The following is a 22,094-nucleotide window of genomic DNA, read 5'->3' as shown; positions in this document are numbered from 1 at the left end:
TCCTAGTCATTTATATTATAATTCACCTTTTTTTTTTTAAAAAACTACATCTGGATCTTCTTAAAAAGATGTCATTGCAATAAAAATTGGGAAAATTATTACCTCCATCTTAGACATTTTAAACTAAGGAAACAAATGGAACTAAAGCCTAGACACTCAACTTCAGAAATTAGAAAGAGATGGTGGCAGTTTCTCCTGTACCCATGAAAAGGGTAGAGAATCACCCAGCACACTGAAACACTCAGGTTTTCTTCTCAGATTGACAGGACTTATATCTGCATTTCTTGCTTCCCACTGAAACTGCTCTGATCATCATATTATGTATTACCTTGTGTTTTATGCATTAGTTTGTGTTTTCTCACTCCTGTTAAATCTGCTCTGGTTTGCCTCAGTTGTTTAAATGCTTGCTGACACAGATAAGATGTAGAATGTTCAACTCTAAATAAAAAACATAAAACATTGAAACTCAAGTTCTTGCAGTCAGAAATATTTAAGTATGTTGTACTTAGTGGAATAACACCCAAAAGACCCTGAAAAAAACATTTTCAGAAGATACACAGCATATTACAGTTCAGATCTACTTTCTGTGTTCAAAGAGAAATTCAAATCAACACCTATCAGGTTTTGGTGGGTATTTGATCAGCTCCCTGCAAATTTTATAATTTATGAATTTTGTATTTTCTATTATTTTCTATTTTTCTCTGAAAACTAATTTTCATGTTCCCAGTACATGAACTACTTTGCTTCACAAGATTAGCAACATTTAATATGATATTCATATTTGTTCATACTATCTTTTATGCTCCAGACTCAATTCTATTCTGCTCTGAGTCAATTAAACTCACTGATTTCAGTAGATATAAAATATTGATCTCTGCTTGTATTAAAAATTATAGCAGTAAGTACATAATCATCTGTTTATATCATACCACTTCAAGCAGAATTTAGAATCTAGATCAAACTCAAGGGTTGGCTAGTGTTATTTATACACCTTACTTTTAGTTCGTTACAAAGCACTTCAGCTACTATCATTTCCTAACTAACATAATTTATAACTCTAACATACTTTGAACAGGTGGACTCAAAGAATTCACAAAGAATTTTAAAACCTTAGATATACAGTGTAGTTCTTAGAATACAAAAGCTGGACGGTAAAATGTAGCAGCCAGATAGACAATGGCTTCATGCACCTATGCTCTAGTACGGGTGGAAAGGCTTTGGGTACAGTACCAAATCAAGATTTATTTCTCATTCCAATTCATTTTCAATTTTCATTTGGAGTAAATACAGCTTCAGTCTTTAATGTTTTGTCAAAGTAAAGAGCAAACTGCATGCAGTTTAACTACTTTTTCTTGGAAGTGCAGAGTCAATCATTTCATTATTGAACTTGTGGCTCTCTGTAGTCTGGCAAAAAGGATCCTTTTTCTTTTCAAATGATTATTGACTGGGAGAATTGTCCAGATTACACTTTGATAAGATGAATTATAACCTCTAATAGCACAGTTAGGAAGAGCTGAAACACCAATTGTACACATAGTCCTGTGATTCTGTTGTGATGACTAACTTGGCCACTTTAGTTAATTAAAAGGCAATACAAATTGTTCATTTATGGGCTTATCCAATTCTCATTAAAGTTAAAATCAATGGGAATCCTTCCTGGGTCAGACTGTTCTCTAATTGCTGAGTTTGGAAGGATATTATGATCCAAGTTTCAAAAAAAGTTAATACTTAAGAGATGGGTGGCAAAGCTATGAGAACATTGACAGAAGAAATGTAGTAACATCAAAACCTAAAGAGTTATGCAGTGTAAGCCATTTTCTCTGGTAGTTCCTCTTTGAAGTAGCCCTATTCCTTCTCACTCTATTGACCTCTACTTCCACTTCTAAAGGAAGCCCACAAAATCCACCAATGTTGCAGTCACAACCAGCCACCATGGAAAAGAAAAATTCTCTGGACTGCAGTGCCACCCAGAGTAGGCACCACGTGCAGGAAAAGAAGAGGGGCAATAAATTACTGGTAACAGAACAGTGTGTTTTAAAAAATACATTGCATTCTTCATACAGATGTAGGCTCTCAAATTTTTCGTGCAGTTAATTTTCTGGTTTGAGGAATCCAGTAGGATTCAGTTAAGGTTAAAAGAACTGTGGTCAGTTAGTGAGGAAGGAGAAACAGTCCAGTTATCCTAAAGAAAAACCGAGCCAATTTTCTTTGATAATCCATAACTGTAACTGTTTTTTAAAAAACCCCTTTTGCAATAAAACTGCAATGATTTCACAATTTGAAGCTTTGTCTAGTTATTGTTTCTAGCTTAGAATGGAAGTTCAGTTACTTGGATTTGAGCAATATAAAATTGGAATTTCTTTTTTTTTAGGATGTACTTTCTGATAGTCTGTTCTACATGGCACCCTGATAAAGTACAGTAGTGGATACACTGGGAAGTCTATTGTTTTGAAATTAATAGTTGATAAATTTAGGATAATAATATCACAAATATTATGATATTATAATAAACTATATTCATTTTTGTTGGAAAGTATATAATATCATACATACGTGTTACCTTAAATTAAAAATGTGCAACTTAACAGAAATTTATCATATAATTTTCATCAACAAGCCATTTTAAACATAATTTTATACTATTTATACTTTATAAGTTCTTAGATTAAGTTATATAAAAGAAGCAGGGGAAAACAGAGAAGTTCTGAACTACATCTATGTATCATATACAAAAATTTATATATCAGACACAAAGTGGTGATAGTTCTGACTACATACAATCTGCTTATGTTGATTTCTACGTTATTTTTGTTTTTATAAACAGAGTTACTGTTATATAGCTTTGATCAGAAAGAGGTGCTTTGCACAATACATAATAAAGTTCATTCACCTACTTGTCTGAACTTTAAGACTGACGGGCTTCTGCAGCTGTTCAAATGTAGTCCCCACTACACTCATGCAGATGTGACTATATGCCCCCTTGTTTCACTTCTGTTTATTTTTCTATGTTTTTCTAACCAATTATTTTTGTTTTGGAGAATTTTAGATATTAGTAGTAATAATAAGTAAAGACAATTATTTTCAATCAATCTTAATTTAGAGGACAGAAAAGCCACAACAACAACAACAACAACAGCAACAACTTCTCCAAACCCAAACCAAACTTCTGGTTATAACAAGGGTTAAAGCATGAAATCAGTTTCTACCCTGCATGAGATTCAGTGTTCTCTCACTAACACAATTCTGTGTTCATGATAATAAAACATATAATATCTTACTTTGTTCAACATTTATGTCTCAAGATATATTTAAGTTCTGAGAATAAACTATAATACTCAAAGCATCTACCGAGATTTTTATTTTACAGCTGGGCAACATACAAATGATAAACAGTACTTCTTTACATTGATGTGAAAGAATTAGCTCTTCTAACATGAAAATTGGTCAAATTTCTGTCCAAAGAAGGAATCAAGAGGGAGAACTTACTTGAAAATCGAAAAGTGCGTAAGCATTACTTCAGTGTCAATGTTATGACTACACATACAATAAGTGATTGGAAGATGATGAAATCTACAAATGTGTGAGAATTCTTGATACAAGTTCATCCCAAATTTTCACATCAGTGGATTACTTCAGAAAGAATAGGGAAAAAAAAGTGTTTTGAGGGCCTATCACGTTATTTCCTCAATGAAACAAGCCCATATCAATAGATACCAAATTTAAACCTAGTAATAGACTCCATAGGTATGTGATATATCTAGTTTATGCTGAAAGAATTTCATTACAGCAGATTAAAAAAACCAAAACACCAGAGTAAACAACTGTAGTGAAAAAACTACAATAAACCATTAGAAAAGAAGTTTCAGGATAACACAGATTTATAAAATCTTTGGTCAAAGCACATCAGGGTTCATTTAGAAATTTAGACTTATAATTGGGCTGAAATTTTAAATGGGTTTTGCTAAGAACTGTTGTATGAAATAATTTCAATTGGTCAAAACACCAGAAATCTGGTTTGCTCCTAACTAGGCAATCCTGAGCAATTCATACATTAACAGTACACTTCATTTTGGGTAAGCTGAGCTTGGCAGGTAATCTGCTAGCCTTCAGATGTTCATTATATCCATTGTATACCCAACCCTCCCTGAAAGTAATTCCCCACATCAAGTCTACCAGTATGGTTGCACATGCAATCCTAAGTAGAATGATCTGGGTTAACTGAAAGTCTTGAAAATTCCAAGTAATTTGACAGGCTTGGGGCAAGGAACAATGACACATGCAACTATATCAACTTTTAAGCAGCTTGAGGAAAGCTTGTCTCCTGCAGCACCATCTTGATCTGATTTGGTTGCAGCTATAAAGCAAGTCTACGTCTACTCTACTTTCCCCATTTATAAATTGCATACATAAACTTTTGTACACCTACAGAGAAGAAAAACCCTTCGCAGCTGAATACCACTGTCAACTTCTATCCATACTGATGATATTTTGTATATGAAATAGTGAAAATATATGTACACAGTGTTTATTAAAGAAATTTTTAAAATGTTTTTTCTTCAAATTACCATGAATTATTTAAAGTAGATTCCTAACTGCACTTAAGTGCAATTTATTTTCATTTACATGCATATAGGACAGCCTTAAATGCAGACTTAAATTGATAGTCGTAAGTGGTCTGTCAACTTAAAAATAGTCTCTTTCTTACACAGAGATAAGATTTCAACCTTAAAATGTTGCAAATGGACCACCAACTCAGATCTGCATAATTAACAATTTCCATGAAGAATATGGCTATAGATATCCTGTTGCCTGTTTCATTCAAATCTTTCCTTTGCATTCTAATCAGATAGAAACAGGGTTCAATTCCCAAATTGAAAAATAAACACATTAAAGAAAATTAGTTTAAGCATCATTACAGTGTACATACATAAGAGTCTACATTTTTTTTAATGGGCACTTTCTAAACAGCATTTAAGTACGAACCATAATTTCTCTGTGTGGCTAATTTGACCACACATATTGCAAACTGTTTTCATTTTCCTTTATTGTCCTCTAATGAGCTCATAAAGAGTATATAATTAGTGCAGTAAACTGCATAACACAGGCTCTGCCCTAAAGCAGCCAAGCAGAGTTCTTGACTAGCCCTCTCTCCCACCGGAACTTAGTACTGTTAATGGACCATGATCAGTAGGAAGTATATCGAGGGATATGCTCTGTTTTAAATAGCCTGTGATCTCTGGCTTGAAGCAACAGTTCTGGGGCTATCACCATCTGTACTGACACACAGAAATGTAACTTGTTCTATCTCTTTTTAATGAAGCTACTGAGGTCAATTAATAATGGCTTTGGATGCCTGAAAGACACTATGACTGAGCAACTGGATTGTATAGCAATTTCTCTGTGTATAAAAGTTTCAATATTCTCTGCAGTAGGTCACCCTAGAATTCTCTGCTAAAATCTGAACCTAGAAATAGATATAAAGATACAATTTATCAAATTAAGAAAACAAAACAGACATTCAAGAAAGGCACAAACACAGATATCAATATGGTGTAACAGTCAGCTAGATTTCAGTCTAGGTGGCTATGGAGGAACTGTACTTGAAAGGTATCATTCCTCCCTTCCAATATACAGCATATCATAAAACCCAGCACTTTGAAAACACAGGCACCTTGAAGACTTAAGAATCTGATGTTTAAGATGCACAACATGCTACACTGCCGTCAAAGATCCATAAGATAAAGAGATTCTCATGTAATAGCTATGTTATCATATAGAAATTTATTATAATTTTTGTGATCTGTTTCCTGCAGGAGATGGCTATATTAATATAGCAAATTGCAGATGCTTGGTCTTGTCCCAGTGTTTTTGACACCACCAGATACCAAAACATGTGGAAAACTGTCCATAGCCCAGAAACAGCACTGTAGTACCACCTTTTCTACTTCACAACTGGCATCAACCTGCTCTCTTTGGATATGGCACAGACTCCAAATAAGCAAGTTTTACAATACTTTTACAAGCTAAAAGTAAGAAATGTCTTCCAGAAGAGTAGGATATAATCTCTGTATATCCATTAATATATCACAGAATTACAGAATCACAGAATATGCTGAGTTGGAAGGGACTCACAGGGATCATTGAGTCCTGCACAGGACCATCTCCAAGAGTCACACCCATGTGCCTGAGGGTATCATCCAAATGCTTCTTGAACTCTGTCAGGTTTGTTGCTGTGACCGCCTCCTCGGGGAGTCTGTTCCAGTGCCCAACCACCCTCTGGGTGAAGAAATTTCTTCTAAAATCCAACCTCAACTTCCACTTCAGGGAATACACAACTTCAGGCCATTCCCTCAGGTCCTGTCACAGGTCACCACAGAAAAGAGATCAGTGCCTGCTCTTCCTCTTCCCCTCACGAGGAAGTCGGAGAGTTGGAGACTGCAATAAGTCTCAGTTTCAGTCTCCCTCAGTCTCCTCTCCTCCAGGCTGAACAGATCAAGTGACCTCAGCCGCTCCTCATATGGCTTCTTTATGTGTGTAAGTATATGTACCCAGACACATGCATACATGCAATCAAAGTCCCCAAAACAATTTTAGATCTTCTTCTACTGTCAGCCAATCACGACTAGTAGTACAGTGCTTAAACACTGTGCACATGAGCAACTGACAGAAATGTAAGGCAAAGAGTAACAAAAGCTAGTAAAGAATGCATTGAAAAACAAGAGGAAAATGTAATCTCAGTTACTGTGAAATCTGACATCCCCATTCCTCTCCAATCACTTCTTATTTATCAGAGCCTGAATGGCAAAATAACACACCGAGCAGCTTCTCTGGTAATTAGTTTATCAGGGTTCTAATCTTCATCTGCAATTAATCATGTAAAATCATATCACCACTTTAATTTTAATCCCTGCTGTTCATCTTCTACAGAATAAAGTACAGATATGTGATGTGATAGAAACAGTTTGCCATTTGAGTAAGCACTTAAAATCTCAAGTAAAAGTTAAAAAACTGTGCGCAAAAAAAATTCTTTATGGAAGGCTAAAGTACCATTATAATTCATCTTCCATTGCTGCTGTGGTATATTTTTAAATTCCACACCACAATTAAAAGTGCTGGAAAAAAGGAAAATTAACAGTAGCTTAAGAATACATAAACATAAGTAATCTTTTTAGGATGTGCTTACATGTGTTTAGATATATCTACAAATAAATAAATACATACATAAGAGCATATAAATTATAAAGATTCTTAAATATACATTTTTGCCCAACATAAGTAACAATTTAATTTATTTTGAATTTCTACATAAACATTTGTAAATAAAATGGAAAATATATAAAGCAAAATCAACAAGTACTAAGGATATATAAATAAAAAACTAAGTTTATTACATGACAGTAGGGAATTGTCTGTTACATTCTTTCCCAGATGACATTGCAAGCAGCATTGGATTTTAAACAATGACTTAAACAGTCATGAATTAAAAAGAAAAAAAATACCTCAGACTTAATGTATTATTCTACTCTGTAACAAAGCTGCTATTTAAGCTGAACCAAAGAAGCCCTTCAAATAATTTGTTTCAGTAAGTAAAATTCTATAAAGTTTACAAAACAATGTTTATAGAAACAGCATAAAGGGGTTTTTTTATGTTCTCATATCTAAGAGAAGAAGGAAATCTGGATTTAATAATGTTTTTCTCATAGAAGGAAGGAGAAAAAATCTGCACTTGACTACAACATTAAGACATACCTGCAAGTCCTCAGGAGTGAAAGAGCCTAAATACTGATGAAAACAAACTTGAAGTGTAGAAAACATAAAAGTTAAACTAAATTTAAACCTTTCCAGGTCAATATGCTTCTAGTTGTGCTTCTAGATGTAGGTTAGATCTACATTAGAACTAAAAAAGAAAAATGAAATGTCATTTTTCATTGCAATTCATCAGTTTTTTTCTTGAGAGTAGAGTAATTTCTTAGAAAATATGTTTAAAAATCATACTGTTACTTTTGAAATAGAAGATTCTATTACTGAAAATATTTTTTAATTCCTGCACTACAACTTAAAGGTTATAGTGTCTAACTAATTATTGGTCTAACTGAACAGTTCCTTCAAAAATATTTTCTCTCCAATAATGCTACCATTTATGTCATTTTTTAAATTCAAATAAATTCCATACTCAGTAATGTCTTGAAATAAAATTAACACCTCTCTAAAGACATTTAACAGTATTGTGCGGATCAATGTGGATCATTATGGATTTTCTTGTAATTTATAGGCCTTCATATTTAGAATTTGTACACCTCATATATGTTGTGCAAAAGAGTCTTGATTTTCACAGTGTCATTTCATCATGTGTACTCATCCAACTGCTAAACTTTGTATCTCAATCCCAAACGTTTGACAGATTTTTACAAGCATTCCCAGTTTCTGCCTGTATTTGAGACTTCCCCAACCCACAACGGGAAATTCAAAATTTGTGGAAGAGGTCAACTTCAAAAGTCTCATCTTGAAAGAAGAGCAATGAAATAATCCAGTGGTAAATTATATAAAAATTCCTGAGACCAGAAAGTTACCTAGAGACAGAGCTGAAACTATTGAAGGACTTGCCTGCCATTTTTCAAGAATTCACAAAATTCCACTTTTGTTCATATTCAAAACACATGCAGTGTGGAAGATAAAAAATCATAGTTTAATGATATAATGACAGTATAGAAGCAGCTAAATGGGATTTGTGACCAGGAAAGTACAGTAGAAAAGGTACAGTCTGTTCCTGGCCTGGCCAGGGACAGATGTTACACAGAAAACTAAGTAATACAAATTAAAACAATATTGTATGCTCACAGCTACTTCCAATGTGAAGATAATGTTATGTAAAAGGAAGCATAATACATAATTAATATATGCATAGCTAATATAATTAGTGTTCGGAAAAAATGAATTTGTGGCCTGGTGACTGTCACTGCATCTGATAATGTGGGCTGCTGCATTTAAACACTTCTGCTTCGGTTAGCATGAGATTCTGCTCTTATTAAGACTTTGAACAGGCCTTCCCTTTATGAAATCCCCTGGCTCCCCTGGGTAATTTGTTTCTTTGGGATCAATAATGATAAAAAGTATTGCTTCAGTGTGTATGAGGGTAGGAAAACTGGACCCATTGCTTCCATATGGCTCCTTTACCTAAACAGCATATTGCTTGTCGTTCTAAAAAATGCAACAAAAGGGATTTTTGCTTGTAATGTTGGTGAACATGCTAAATATTAATTATAGGAGAGCAAACATGTTCAGAATCCTGCCCTTGAATAATGTACTTTCTATGTTTGATGGCACTCATGCAAGCAGAACAAATATCTTTCTTCTACAGTAATGAGAACTACTTTTGTTAGATTGAAAGTAAAAGAACAAAAAATATAAAAATAAATGTAAAGCACACATTTTTCAAAATTAACTATTACAGAGAAGTCTTGATATACTTTTTATTGCATTATTCAGATTCTCAACTAAAATACAATTGTTTTTACTCGTAAAAAAACCCCAATCAAATGTTTTAACATGCAACTTTTATATCATATTTGCTGTCTGAATTTCTATATCTAATTAAGGAAACCCATAAACAGAACAAATCAATGTAGAATCTGCTATATTCCAGTAATTTAACAAACATTTTTTAATTGCCATAGACTGTGCAGACAGTTTAAAGGAAGGATGATATTTGAGGACCATTGTTTGTTTAACAACTCAGATTGACAAGGTGTCTTGATTTCATTTACCAATCTATTGCACTGTGGGATTTGCAAATCAACAGCAAAACAACATGGATACTACCCTTGGAGAACCCTATGAGTGCCAGGAATCTCCACTAATATAGAAGTAGCAGAAGTAACTTCCTGTGCTAATTTCCCCCCTACCTTTCCACTCTATCCGACCATACCTAGCACGTCTGGTGTTGGAAGAAGGTGGCTGTAAAATTGTTTCATTTGTAGGGAAGGGACAAAGAAAGGGTGAGATCTGTTGGGTGCTAAATTCACAGGAAAAGTATGGAATTATTCACACTTCCACATTAACATGTACAAAGCATGAATCCATCTCAGATTCATGTTCTAATCATTAAAATAAAAAGACTGTCCTGGCAATAACTGAAGTAACTTTCTAGTTACCTAAGGAATAAATTTTTTGAGTGTGTTTATCTCTCTGGGGCCAACTGGTAAAAGCGTGCTGCATAGCACTTGGCACTATCTTTTGGGCCACAGGTGACACCTATCTGATAGTCAAAAAAAGATTATTATGGCTTCAGTTCTCTCTTCAGTTCAAAGTATCTGAAATAATGACCTGGGTGTAGTGCAGCTCAGCGGTACCATTTACATAGCATCTGAACTAGAAGTGGAACAAGGATAGGGTTGAGAGTGGTACCAAGCACTTTGCAACAGTACTGAGAAACTACATGGGAAGAAGGTACCCAAGTCACCAAAGTTTTTTCCACACTATCTGTTGGAGAAATGATCCTGCATATGCTTTATTGCCAAAAAAATGTGCCAAGATACAAGAAAATGTGCCTCAGTTGTGCCACTTTGCACAGGCCAAATCCATGCCAGGCACAGAGCTTCCAGTTAAGCAATATGGATGATCAGGGAACCAGTACTTGAACTAATTTTTTTTTTTTTTAATATATATATTTCTTTAATTTAGCAGTAAGGATACAGCCTTACTGTCTCCTCTGAAGCCTGGAACTAAACACTAAAGATGGGGAAAAGAAATCAGGCACTACTTTTCTTCAGTGTAGAAGCTAAGCACCAAAAAACCAAGAAGGGAATACTGCATAGCATCACAGAGTGTATGAATAATGCATGCTAATTACTGTGTAGTAAGAAGACTTACTTCTTCTACACTTCTACACTTTTGAAAGTCAAAAATTAAGTTTCCTTTTCTGTGAGAAAAGAAACTGGAGAAACTGGCTTTATGAAGGCAATGCAGAAAACATTAGTTCCTAGAACAGGAAAAAGAGGTCTAGCAAGTTTCTCTCAACTACCAGCATTTCAAATTTTAAAATCAGAATCCCACAAAATACACTTCCAGGCTCTTTGAATTATTATTTAAATTAACTTATATTTATCAAGCCATGTATATCAATAATGTATTGCTAGCTAAAAAAATCTTGTCCCAAATACAGGTGTTTATCCATCTTTGGGAACTACATTGCCTCTATTACTGCTTTCAAAAGTACCTGAGATAATGACAGTGGTAGCACCCTAAATCCTGCTTTGTAGAGCTGTATCAGCTCTCTATTAAATGAAGGCAGAATAAAACCATCTTTCTTTTAATTCACTGATTTTAATTCTTTGAACTTTTAAATATTTACTCATTTCCAGGGTGTTAAAATACAGTTCTAATACCAAGATTTTAGAATGTCAGATTATCCCTTTTTTAAGAGCTATGAATTAAAGTATATATACTTTATTATGATTATTCTGTAATCACCAACAACTTTACAAAATATATTCTCTAGGGAAACTCAAAGTCATCCTTGCAAAAAATAAAATCTCCTGAGAGACAACAGGATAGATATGGTATATGGTATAGATTTCAGAGCAACTCTTTTCCACTCAAACTTTCCATTTTGAATACTTTTCATAAAATAAAATAATATGCAAGAATATGCAGTATTGATAGGTTTTGCTGTCTGTATTGCAATATAGATTTACCAGATCCTGGTTCATACAATAAAAGATTTGCTGTGGTATACAGCCTATACTTAGTTTAGGGTATTTCTAATCCACTAGCTTTGCATGTCAGCACATACTAACATAGACATTTAGATATGTAACATTACACAACCATCATGATGTCAGCAATGTAGATACACACATTCTTCGCTTTCTTAAATCTTTTTAGTGTTAAAAGTGTGACTTGAAAATATTCCTAAAGAGACATACCATTTTAAAGTGTTTAAACTAATAAGTTTAAACATTGTTCACATAACACATGTTCAATATTGTGCAATATATGAAATGCTTATGTAAACTAATGGAGCTAAAACATATATTTAGTAATGAAAAATAAGATAAAAAGATAATAACACATAAGACAAGATACAAGAACAGTTGTAATGAATAAGAGCAAAACAGAAATAACCTTTAACCATTGTTAATCATTGTAAGTCTTACATATTGTAAAGTAATATAATCTTTATATAAGCATTATATAATCAGGCCTAAGTAAGAAAAATCCACAAAAATTAGAACTTGTTTGGTTCACTTTTAATTCATAACTCTTCAGTGAATTCATGTACTGGGGGGATAGGAAGTAAATAAAAAAAAACCCAACAAAATTAGTTTGTAACGTGGCATGTTTTTTGCTGAATAAAATCTGAACAGGAGAACTATATTACATTTCACCACATGACATATTAAAAGGGTAATTTTGCACCCATGTATCATGTATTGCTCCTCAGAGTTACTTTTATCAAAACAGAGGTTTGAGCACATATTTTCATGGCAGTTGGGACTGTATTTCTACTGTATTTGTTTACATGGCTTTGTGAATTATAGTTCACAAATACCTTTGCTCTCCGTAAGAAGTAACACAAAGAATGATGTAGAGACAGACCACAGCTGACATATATGCTGCTTAACTCAAAAGGAATATGAATCTGAAAAACGGAAAAAATCTCCTTGCATTCAGTGATTTCAACGTTTTATACTGAGAGTTTGACACTTGGGCAATTTCACAATCCTCAATTCTGAATAAGCTCTCCGTAGCTTAGTATCTACATAATGATTGCAAATTGAAGTCCTTAGTTAATATTATTCATACGCAGTATATGATCCAGAGATGCCCTAAAGATCTGGGACATGACTGAAATTATATGTCAGAGCCCTAGAAAATAGGAGAGTAAATTCTGAAACTATTTATTAGGTTGCATCAGAGGACAGAATATGAAACAAATAGCAACCTGTATTTTGTAGGTGTCTTGGATTAAGAATATTATAATGCAAATGTAAAGATTTTTTCCATTTTACTATTTTCCAAAAAGAAAAGCCTTTGAAAAAAAAGAAAAAGGCTTGGAATAATCTTTTTGCATGAACATATTCTATACTATTTATATTTAAATCTGCAGCACACCTATACTATATATCCCATTCAAGATATGGAGTATTTTGAAATCTAGTTACCAAGGCCTTGGGTTTTTTCTAAGTTACACATAAAATTCTTATTCTGCAGCTGGCTTCACAAACAAATCTCTGCTCCTACCTGGAGTTTCCTGGGTTTCTTTGGGATTCCATACAAGAAATAATGAGACTTCACTACCTACCAGTTTCAGATAGAGTAGCGGGAATACTTTCTATAAGTTTGATAAGAGTATGTAGAAGAACTCTGTGAAGTAGCACCTTAAAGGTCTAAATTTATTCTCTGCTACTTCTTTGTTTCCCTCCCTAAATTTAGTTGAATCTGACCTATTGTCCAAACTCCATAACAAAGTTGATGTATCAAGAAATTAGTTTTCAAGAAGATAGAAAATAATCTTTGCGTCTCCTCAATAGAACCTTGAATGGCTAAACCCATAAGAATAATATAATAGAAACTTCACTATAGATCTACTTTCGTTAAAAAAAAAGACTTAAAATTTACACACACACCCCCCCACACACATCAGGTTTTCTCATTTCATCCCTACAGATGCCGTACTCCATATAGAAGGTTCTCGATTTTCCTTTTCACATACAAATATGTGTATGCCAATCATTTTCGATTATTTAAGTTTCTTGGATACATATTTCTTCCTTATAAGGGTCTGTGACACAGTAGTCTCCCTGTAACAAGTATTCATTTACACTAAAACAAGAAATATTAGAAAAAGTATTCCAAAGCAAGAAAAACTTTCATATCTGGTTTCATCAAAGTGTTTGCACTGCTAGTTGGTAGTTAGATATGTGTAAGTTCATTTTACAGAAAGAGAACAAAGCAATTTAAGACCTTTCAAGAATAGATTCTGGGGGCCAACAAGCATGTCTCCTGTGCCACAGTGAAACTGCCTTTTCACAATGCCTATGGTAACTATTTGTGCTGCTTCTCAAATAACATACCACACAATGTTTTTGCTACAGAGACTGCAACTCAAATTATTCCTATGCCTCACATTTATTTTCCTTAGTTATAATCATGAACACCTATGATGATTTGCCTCTTATGGTTACTCCACTGCTTAGCCTTGATTTGCAACTGACATTTTTGTGACAATAGATGAATCTACTAGGACAGTCTGTTTCTCTCTGAAATCTAACACGTGGATGATTTACACACTGAAGTTAGTTTTGCTTCCTAGTAAGGGTAACCTCTGCAGGTTCTCCCTGCAACCACTGAAGACAAGTTCCTCCAAAGATGAAACTTAATTTCACATATCCAGGCTTTCTGAATACATTCTGTCTCTTTCCATTGCTAGAAATGAATACAACATATAATCTACAGTTTAAAGTACAGATTTAACATCACACTCTTATATTTGTCAGTGCACCTTTTTGTCAGTGCACAGTTCTCATTAAACCAACATACAGGTATTTATACCATTTCCTTGCATAATACTTTCCACAGTGAGAAGGTCAGATTTATTAAACATGTACCTTAAGACTACGTTATAAATCTTAAAAAACTTCTTCTCTGCAATGCTCCCCCCTATTTGCTTAGGTTGAGGAGGAAAAGTTAATTCTTAAAATATGTTTACTTTCTTTTGGTGGCATTTGCTGAAGAACTCTTCTTTCTTACACAAAGACACTGACAATAACAGTAAACCAGCAAAACTGGAATAATTGTTTTTCTCTAACTTGGATAAAAAAATAAAACCAGAAGTCAAGTCTTCTGTAATGCTGTAAAGTGCAATGAGATTAGGAAATGAATGAAACATGGGGGAAATTGCTAGAAGAAAAAGAAGACTGACAAACAGACACAAAGGTGAGGTTTGTGGAAGGAGAACATTCTTTGAACAAAAATTTCTATTTTATCCATTTTCATTCCTCACATCTGTTTGATTGCTCAGATATCTGTTAGAATTTGTGTTCTGTTTCTTATACTCTGCTAGTTACAGAAATATTCTTAATTTTATATGCAATTAGAATTTCTGCTCACCTTAAGTGTATCTGTGACAAATTGATCATCATTGTACTATCCTATACTTTAACATATTCATAATAGAAATATATGAAATCTTGTATAATCCAAAACTACACTTAAATTTAATTCCAAATCACAATCCCTAGTTTGATTCAATGGCACATCATTGCTATGTAGCTGTACAATTATAGGGCTAAAGAATCCTAGTCAGGGACCTTGGATCATGAACTCATCATTGATAGAACCACACAAATACATCAGAAACGCATCTGTTTCTGTCTTGGATAACTGACCATTAAGTAAAAAACAAGAAACAACATATCAATACATGGGGATTGCTGGGAGTGAATAAAAAAATTTTATACAATTACTGTTGACACAATAGGAAATTGGTTCAGAATATCAATATCTTAACCAAAATCCAGCATTACAGAAGTAGAAAAAGCACTTTGCAGTGAGACATGAGGTACAGACAGTACCATTTGACAACCTCTGCTCTGTATATTGGCCAAAGTTGTTTCCCATGTAATTCAGCTGTAAATGGGTTTCTGATCACTGGACTGGAGAAAAAAAGGTAGGAAGGAGCAACAGGTAACCCCATTACTGTCATGTGTCAGCTGACCTCGACGGTAGCTTGACAACTACTAAATCTGAAAAAGTATTAACATCCTTAATTATATATTAATTCCTTTTCATGTACTGTGTCAGATTCTTTTCATTAGAAACTGTATCATAATACGTAAAACAAAGTGAGAAGTGATAGTGTTGAACGTTAGCTTTGGCATTCCCTACCTGTTACTGAATGCTTAATGAAGTTTCCAAAGCAAAAATAACAGGGAACCTAAGATAGTGCATAAGTGGAAAGTCTTAACACAAAAATAGGTGGTATGGGGGTTGTTTTTGGCTTTGTTTTTTGTTTGGTTTGGTTTGGCTGGTTGGTTGGTTTTGCCTTTTTTTTTCCCCTAAAAATATAACTCCTAGCTGAAAGTACTAGTTTCTGAATTAGATGTAGATGTTAGTAAGCAAATGCTCTGATCATAAATGTCTAATCTACTTCAATTAATTCTCGAATAAGAAAAGTCAAAAGGGTACTTCTCAGTTAGTATAGTCCTGTCAAAGAAGTAAAGATTTCCACGTGCTAATTGCATCAGCATTGGGATGACCAGATGATATTATAACAAGAACACATATTTTTGCTGGTGTGTCTAAAAAGAAGGATGATGGATGTGCAATATAAAAAAATGAATCAATAGTCCAAAGCTATGGGCCTCACAAAATCAATTTTGTTGCCCAGTGTTCTTCAAAAACTATGAAAAAAGCAACGTTGTGAAATAATATAACAGAATAATAACTGAAAGACCTGAAGCACTTTAATCACCTGAGTATTTTGGTGGTTTAATCACACTGCAATATTTACGCTCCCACCAGTATGATTCCATTACATGGGGCTTCAATCTGTTTTTCTTGAGGGCAAGAGAGAGATGCCACAAGAAATATTGTCATCCAGATAAGGAGTTCCCTCTCTCTCTTGAGCTTCTCTCTCCCCATTACCGGTTTTGTTTTCTTTTCTTTTGTTTTTAATTTGATATAAAAACAGAAAGCCAGGTGCAGAGCTAATTTCTGCGATTTTGGCAATCTCACACTGATTTTCACAGAAATAGTTGCCTCAGAGCAAAAATACTAATTGAGTACACAAATTAAAAATATCTGCAGTATACAAAAAAAAATCAACTTAAAATTATTAAATGAACACAGATTTCAGTTGTATATTTAAAATAAAAAATGTGCTACCTTAATAAATGTGACAAGTTGAAACCATATGTCTCCTCAAACTTAGGCAAATTTGTTTGCAAACATACATAAAAAGAATTATACAGAAAACAAATATTTTCGCAGAATTTCTTAGTGTGTACTCTGAAAGTAATTTTAAATGAATCAGGCAGTGCAAGTCCAACTGAAGAAATCAATTCTCAGTCCTAACAATCAACTGCAAACCAACTATATGAAAAGCATAGAAATTAGTTATGCAGAAGAAAACAATAACTCCTAGCTGGAAGGTAGTCAAATTTTAAAAATCTAGACTGTAAGGCCAGGTCCAAAGAAAGACTTAATATCTGCAGAGGTAGACTTGTCACCTACAAGACAGTACAAGACTTTGCAAACTGAATCAGGAGCCTGAGAAGAGTGACAAAGAAGTCCATAGGGAGCTGCTTACAGCAAATCAATTGAAAATGAGAAGTTCAGGCACACTCTACTCCAGAGTTTAGGGGGCTTTAATCAGAATTGCAGAACTATGAACCTATGGAGATGTAATTCCACCAAGCTGGAACACGTCCTGAACTAGTTGTGTGGGTAGTATTTTCTATAAATATGTGTCAGCCTGTACCATCCCTCGTGGTGTAGTTCAGTCAGGTTCAGCAAAGAGTTCAGAACTTCTACCCAAAGAAGAAATCTTGCACAACTGTACATGCATTTTATTTTTTTTTAAACAACCATAGAACCATAGAATTGGTTAGATTGGGAAAGACCTCTAAGATCATCAAGTCCAACCATCAACCTAACCCTGCCAAGTTCACCACTAAGTCATGTCACTAAGTGCCACATCTACACATCTTTTAAATACCTCCAGGGTTGGTGACTCCATCACTGTCATGGGCAGCCTGTTGCAATGTTTGACAACCCTTTCCAGAAGAGTTCATCTCCAGAGAAATAAGCAATGTCTTTCTTACAGTGAGAGGCTGAAAACTGATTACAGAAATTAAGGTGCAGCCTCACCAGTGCCGAGTACAGGGGGATGATCACTACCCTGATCCTGCTGGCCACATTATTGCTGCTACACACAGGATGCCATTGGTCTTCTTGGCCAACTCAATGCCAAACGAACCAGAAAAAAAGTTGCAAGCAAAATAAATTGAAATGACTATGCCTGTTGTGTTTTGATGTCTGTATTGCAGCTATGCACTACATTTGCTCAAAGCATGCCTACACTATGTACTTTGCAGTAACTTAAACACTTCCTTGTCTCTTTGGAGGCCAGATACATACCTGCTGATATTAAGACAGGTGTAAGTATCCAAAATAAGCAGACTTACAGATATCACTGTAATTCTGCATAAATTTAGTCCTCAATGTCCAAATTGTCCTCAAACATGGGATTACCAAGAGTAATTATTTCCCATAGGAACACAAATCCAACAAAAGTATTAAAGCAAAGCATGATATGAACACTTAACTGAATGATAATTATGTTTCACTGACACACATACCCACTGTTCTGGTACTTTGTGATAGCTCTGATTAATTGTCAAACAAAATGCTGATTGAGGCCTACAAGATCATTCAGGTTATACTCATTTTACAGATGTTTTCACTGAAGCACAGGAAGAATTTGATGTTTCCACCATTTTACTTGCCCATGAATTTTCTGTGAATTCAGATGTCCTAACTCACACACAACCTGTTTGTCATTCAATAGACAACTCCCGTTTCCCTGAGTCATCGTACTCAAAAAATTAAAAACTGAAAGAGGAAAAAGAAAATATTTTATGTAATGTATCACTCTCTGTCATGGGAAGCTTTTCATTTTTCTTTTATCAAAAGTTCAAGATGCTGAAGTAATTACACTATTAACACATTAAAACTAAGTGCTAAGTGTGAATAGCATCAATTTAATCACAGTTGAATTGGTTTTATTTTGCACAACTGGTGCTGTATTTTCAGCTAAGAAATTAGATAGCAATTAGAAATTATCCAGCAATTAAGATCTATGTGCGATGATTCAGTGTGTTATAAAGTACCTGACAGAGTTTTGATTATACATTAGAAGTTTTCTGTATTATCAGCTTAAAATCACATGCTTTCAATTAAAGATACTAAAGCAACAAATGCTCCAATACAGGTAGGCCTTGGTAACTTCGAATTTCTGTGCTTCAGAGTTCCAGCGGGTTTTTTGTAACTCCATGTGCAGGAGTGGTCATTGAAACAAAATGAGACTGACCAGTGTGCAAAATAACATGTGAGACAACAGCTGATAACAGTTGAGGATCACTTTCCTGCATATCCAATTAGAATACGAAACATTATTTTAGGAGGTTTTTGCTTTCAAGATGACGTTCCTGAGAAACAAAACCCAAGACATTTCTGAAAAACACCATTAAAAGACCATCAGCTGATCTTGTAGAAACGTTCGTAAAAACATGGAAGTACATTTGTTAAATAAATATTCTTAAAACTATAATTCAAAGGAAGCCTTTTGAAATAATATCATTAATTACATTTGGGAATGACAAAAATATATTTTGCTTCCCAGTAGTATGACGATAACTTTTTTGGAGTGTGATCAATTTATCCCTATCTACTTAAAAAGGTGATTTACTGGCAGATTCCATTTTGGGAAAACCACAATCTTTTTCATTAAATGTTGATGAATCAGAACATTCTGAATCCTCTTCTGCTGAGGGTTTATATTGAAAAAAAATGGAAAATGTATCTAAACTAATTTTTTCACAAATATCTGTGTTATCATGGTGGTCTTATTCCTTTGAAATGTGTATCCTTAAAGTCACATCAGAATCTTTGTTTTTAAATTTCAGAAATTATAACTGATGGAATTTAAAGGAAGCTTGGAAATAATGAAAAAGCTTGCAAAATATGCATAGGAATAGGAAGAATAATTGTCACAATGAAGCATAAGAACAATTTGAAAACTGGATTTAGTACACAGTTTATGTTACTGCTCTGATAGGACTAGTATACTAAAATGGTTTATTTTATCAATAATCTTATGGCATTAAGTGTTTTTTATTCAAATCTCAACCATGAATCAACTAATTCTGTGGGAATCTCCATTTTCAGTTTAAAAGAAAAAAAAAAAGCTACAGCATCTACTCTTTTTTAAGTAGCAGGGAACTCTGAGCAAAGTTGTCTGGCAATAATCTGAAATCTCAAAGTTCATAGGAGAAATTAAGAGAACCTCAAAAACAAAAGTTGATGGCAAAATGTAAAGTATTTTAGAACAGGACCGACATTCTTTGTGAAAGGACTTTTGTATTTCCCAGTGGAAGAAGCAAACAGTTGAAATGTTCTGGGCAAGAGATTTTCTTTAGAGCATATTCAATCACATTAGAGGATAATTGCTGCTTCTTACTAATAACCATGAAGCACTTGGAGGAGCATCACTGCCTCTGGAATACACAAGCAGTTCTGAAAACACTCAAACTCCAACACAGGGAGCACTTGTACCTGTAGGCACAGTGTTTTGCTCTTGCCATTAAACAAGAGTCCTGCTTCTTCTTTTAGAGTCCATGGAACACTATTGCATTTTGTACAGTCGAGTTCTCCAAAGCATATGAAGTACCTTTCAGACAAAAGAATGATTTTTCCCGAGTGAAGTTCAGGTGTTGTAAAGCATGCATTAGAATTCTGCTGTGTGGCTTCACACTTGGCTGAATGCTATGACACAGTTACATGAGGTATTCTTAGTCATACCTCTAACATTTTATTTTCAGGGATTGAATACATAGGTAGAGGCCCATCAGAAGTTTATGTTAGCCTTAAGTTATTGATAGTGTCAGAGCATTTTTATTGCCGCCAAAAGAAACTTGGGTTTCAGTCTGCCCTAATACCCCTGTTTGCCTTACAATGACTGAAACAAGTCATAGACCAAATTACCATGCTGGAGAGGTACCTTCCACAGTACAGTGCCACCCCACACTGCTCTCTCTGAGGCATGTAAATCCTAACAATATTTTGTTTTCATCTATTCTACAGCAAAACTGCTCTTGATCACTACTGAATAATATAAATGGATGACATGAGAATATTTTTCTGTACATAAATTGATTTAATACAGCCATTAAAACTGCTTGGATTTGACAGCATAAAATAGTTGTTAAAGTGAATCAATGAAATGTTCCTTTACCAGTCAGGTAAATTAAACAAGAGAATTTTGCTGTTCCTAATGGTCTAATCTTTTTAATGAACAGGTTTCTGTTTCAGACATCACTCTGGTATAAATATACCCTAATAGCATATTCTAGACTCTGAAGACTGCCTTTTTTTTTTTTTTTAATTTTATTTTTCTTCTCTGTCTGTTTTCATAAAAGAGAAAACTTATTGTATTTGGTTTTATGTTGTATTTACACCAGATAGTTCACAGATTTATAAAAGACAGTTTAGAAAGTAAGGCACACACAAAAAAAGGTTTTATGATGCAAAAGAACACTTCCATTTGAGTTTATGCAGAATTTTCTTTCCCTTTGACAAGATTTAAATGAGTTTCGTAACAGTACTTTTACCTTACACACTTAAACTACAGTGGCATTACAGGATTTATAATATGACTTAGTAAGCATCATCGTGATTTTTATTGTTTATTATATTATATAGTTGCAAATGTGCGTAATAGACCATATGTTGGGAAGGTTGCTTAGAGACTGCTAGTCCCCTCCCAGTCTGCAGAGATTAGACAAACAGCTCCTAGGTCTCACCAGTATTCCTTTTCCTCAGTCACTGGAATATCATGTTCCCTTCTTCTGCCCTCCTGCCACCCTTATGGCTCTGGTTAACTGTTTCAACAGAAAGCTTCAACCCCTTTTCAGAGCACATCCTGGCCAGTTGGTGAGGATGCTCTCACTGTCTCCACCAATAAAGACACGAAAGGCAGCATCACCAACAGAACTTTGCTCTTTGATGTTCTAATGTTCTGCAACAGGGCACTCAGGAACCCCAGTGAAAAGAAATGTCTGCTGCAAGTCAGGGTTTAAGTTCCAAGTGAGGGCAGAAATTCAGGCACACCAAATATGCTTTGTGCACCAAAAAGCCCCTTGCTCACTACTGAGACTCTTCAGAAGTTCATTGAACTCTTTCCTGTGGCTTTCACATAGACTGTCTCAGGAGGCTTGGATCTTCCCCCTGGCATTTATAACTCAGGTTGCATTGATTTAATTTAACCTGTATCTTATGACTCAGATAGGTGATCAAGTTTTAGATATTTTCAA

The 22,094-nt window shown here is 34.4% G+C and overlaps 1 protein-coding gene across 4 annotated transcripts in view; it reads right to left on the bottom strand.

The window, feature by feature from the left end:
- The window catches only part of PACRG (parkin coregulated), a 224,784-nt gene that overhangs the window by 70,711 nt on the left and 131,979 nt on the right, over window positions 1–22,094 (bottom strand). The window contains exon 6 of one of the 4 annotated variants that reach the window (XR_003526109.1): window positions 329–438. The exons of the other annotated variants lie outside the window; for them this stretch is intronic. The gene's annotated coding sequence lies outside the window, so the exon portion shown is untranslated. The remainder of the gene's footprint in view (window positions 1–328; window positions 439–22,094) is intronic. 4 annotated transcript variants of the gene reach the window in all.

The sequence above is a fragment of the Corapipo altera genome, unplaced genomic scaffold (genome assembly GCF_003945725.1).
Source record: "Corapipo altera isolate COAL_440 unplaced genomic scaffold, ASM394572v1 2b, whole genome shotgun sequence".
NCBI classification, from domain to species: Eukaryota; Metazoa; Chordata; class Aves; order Passeriformes; family Pipridae; genus Corapipo; species Corapipo altera.
The sequence above is the reverse complement of the archived record's forward strand: the minus strand, read 5'-3'. Positions and strand labels throughout refer to the sequence as shown.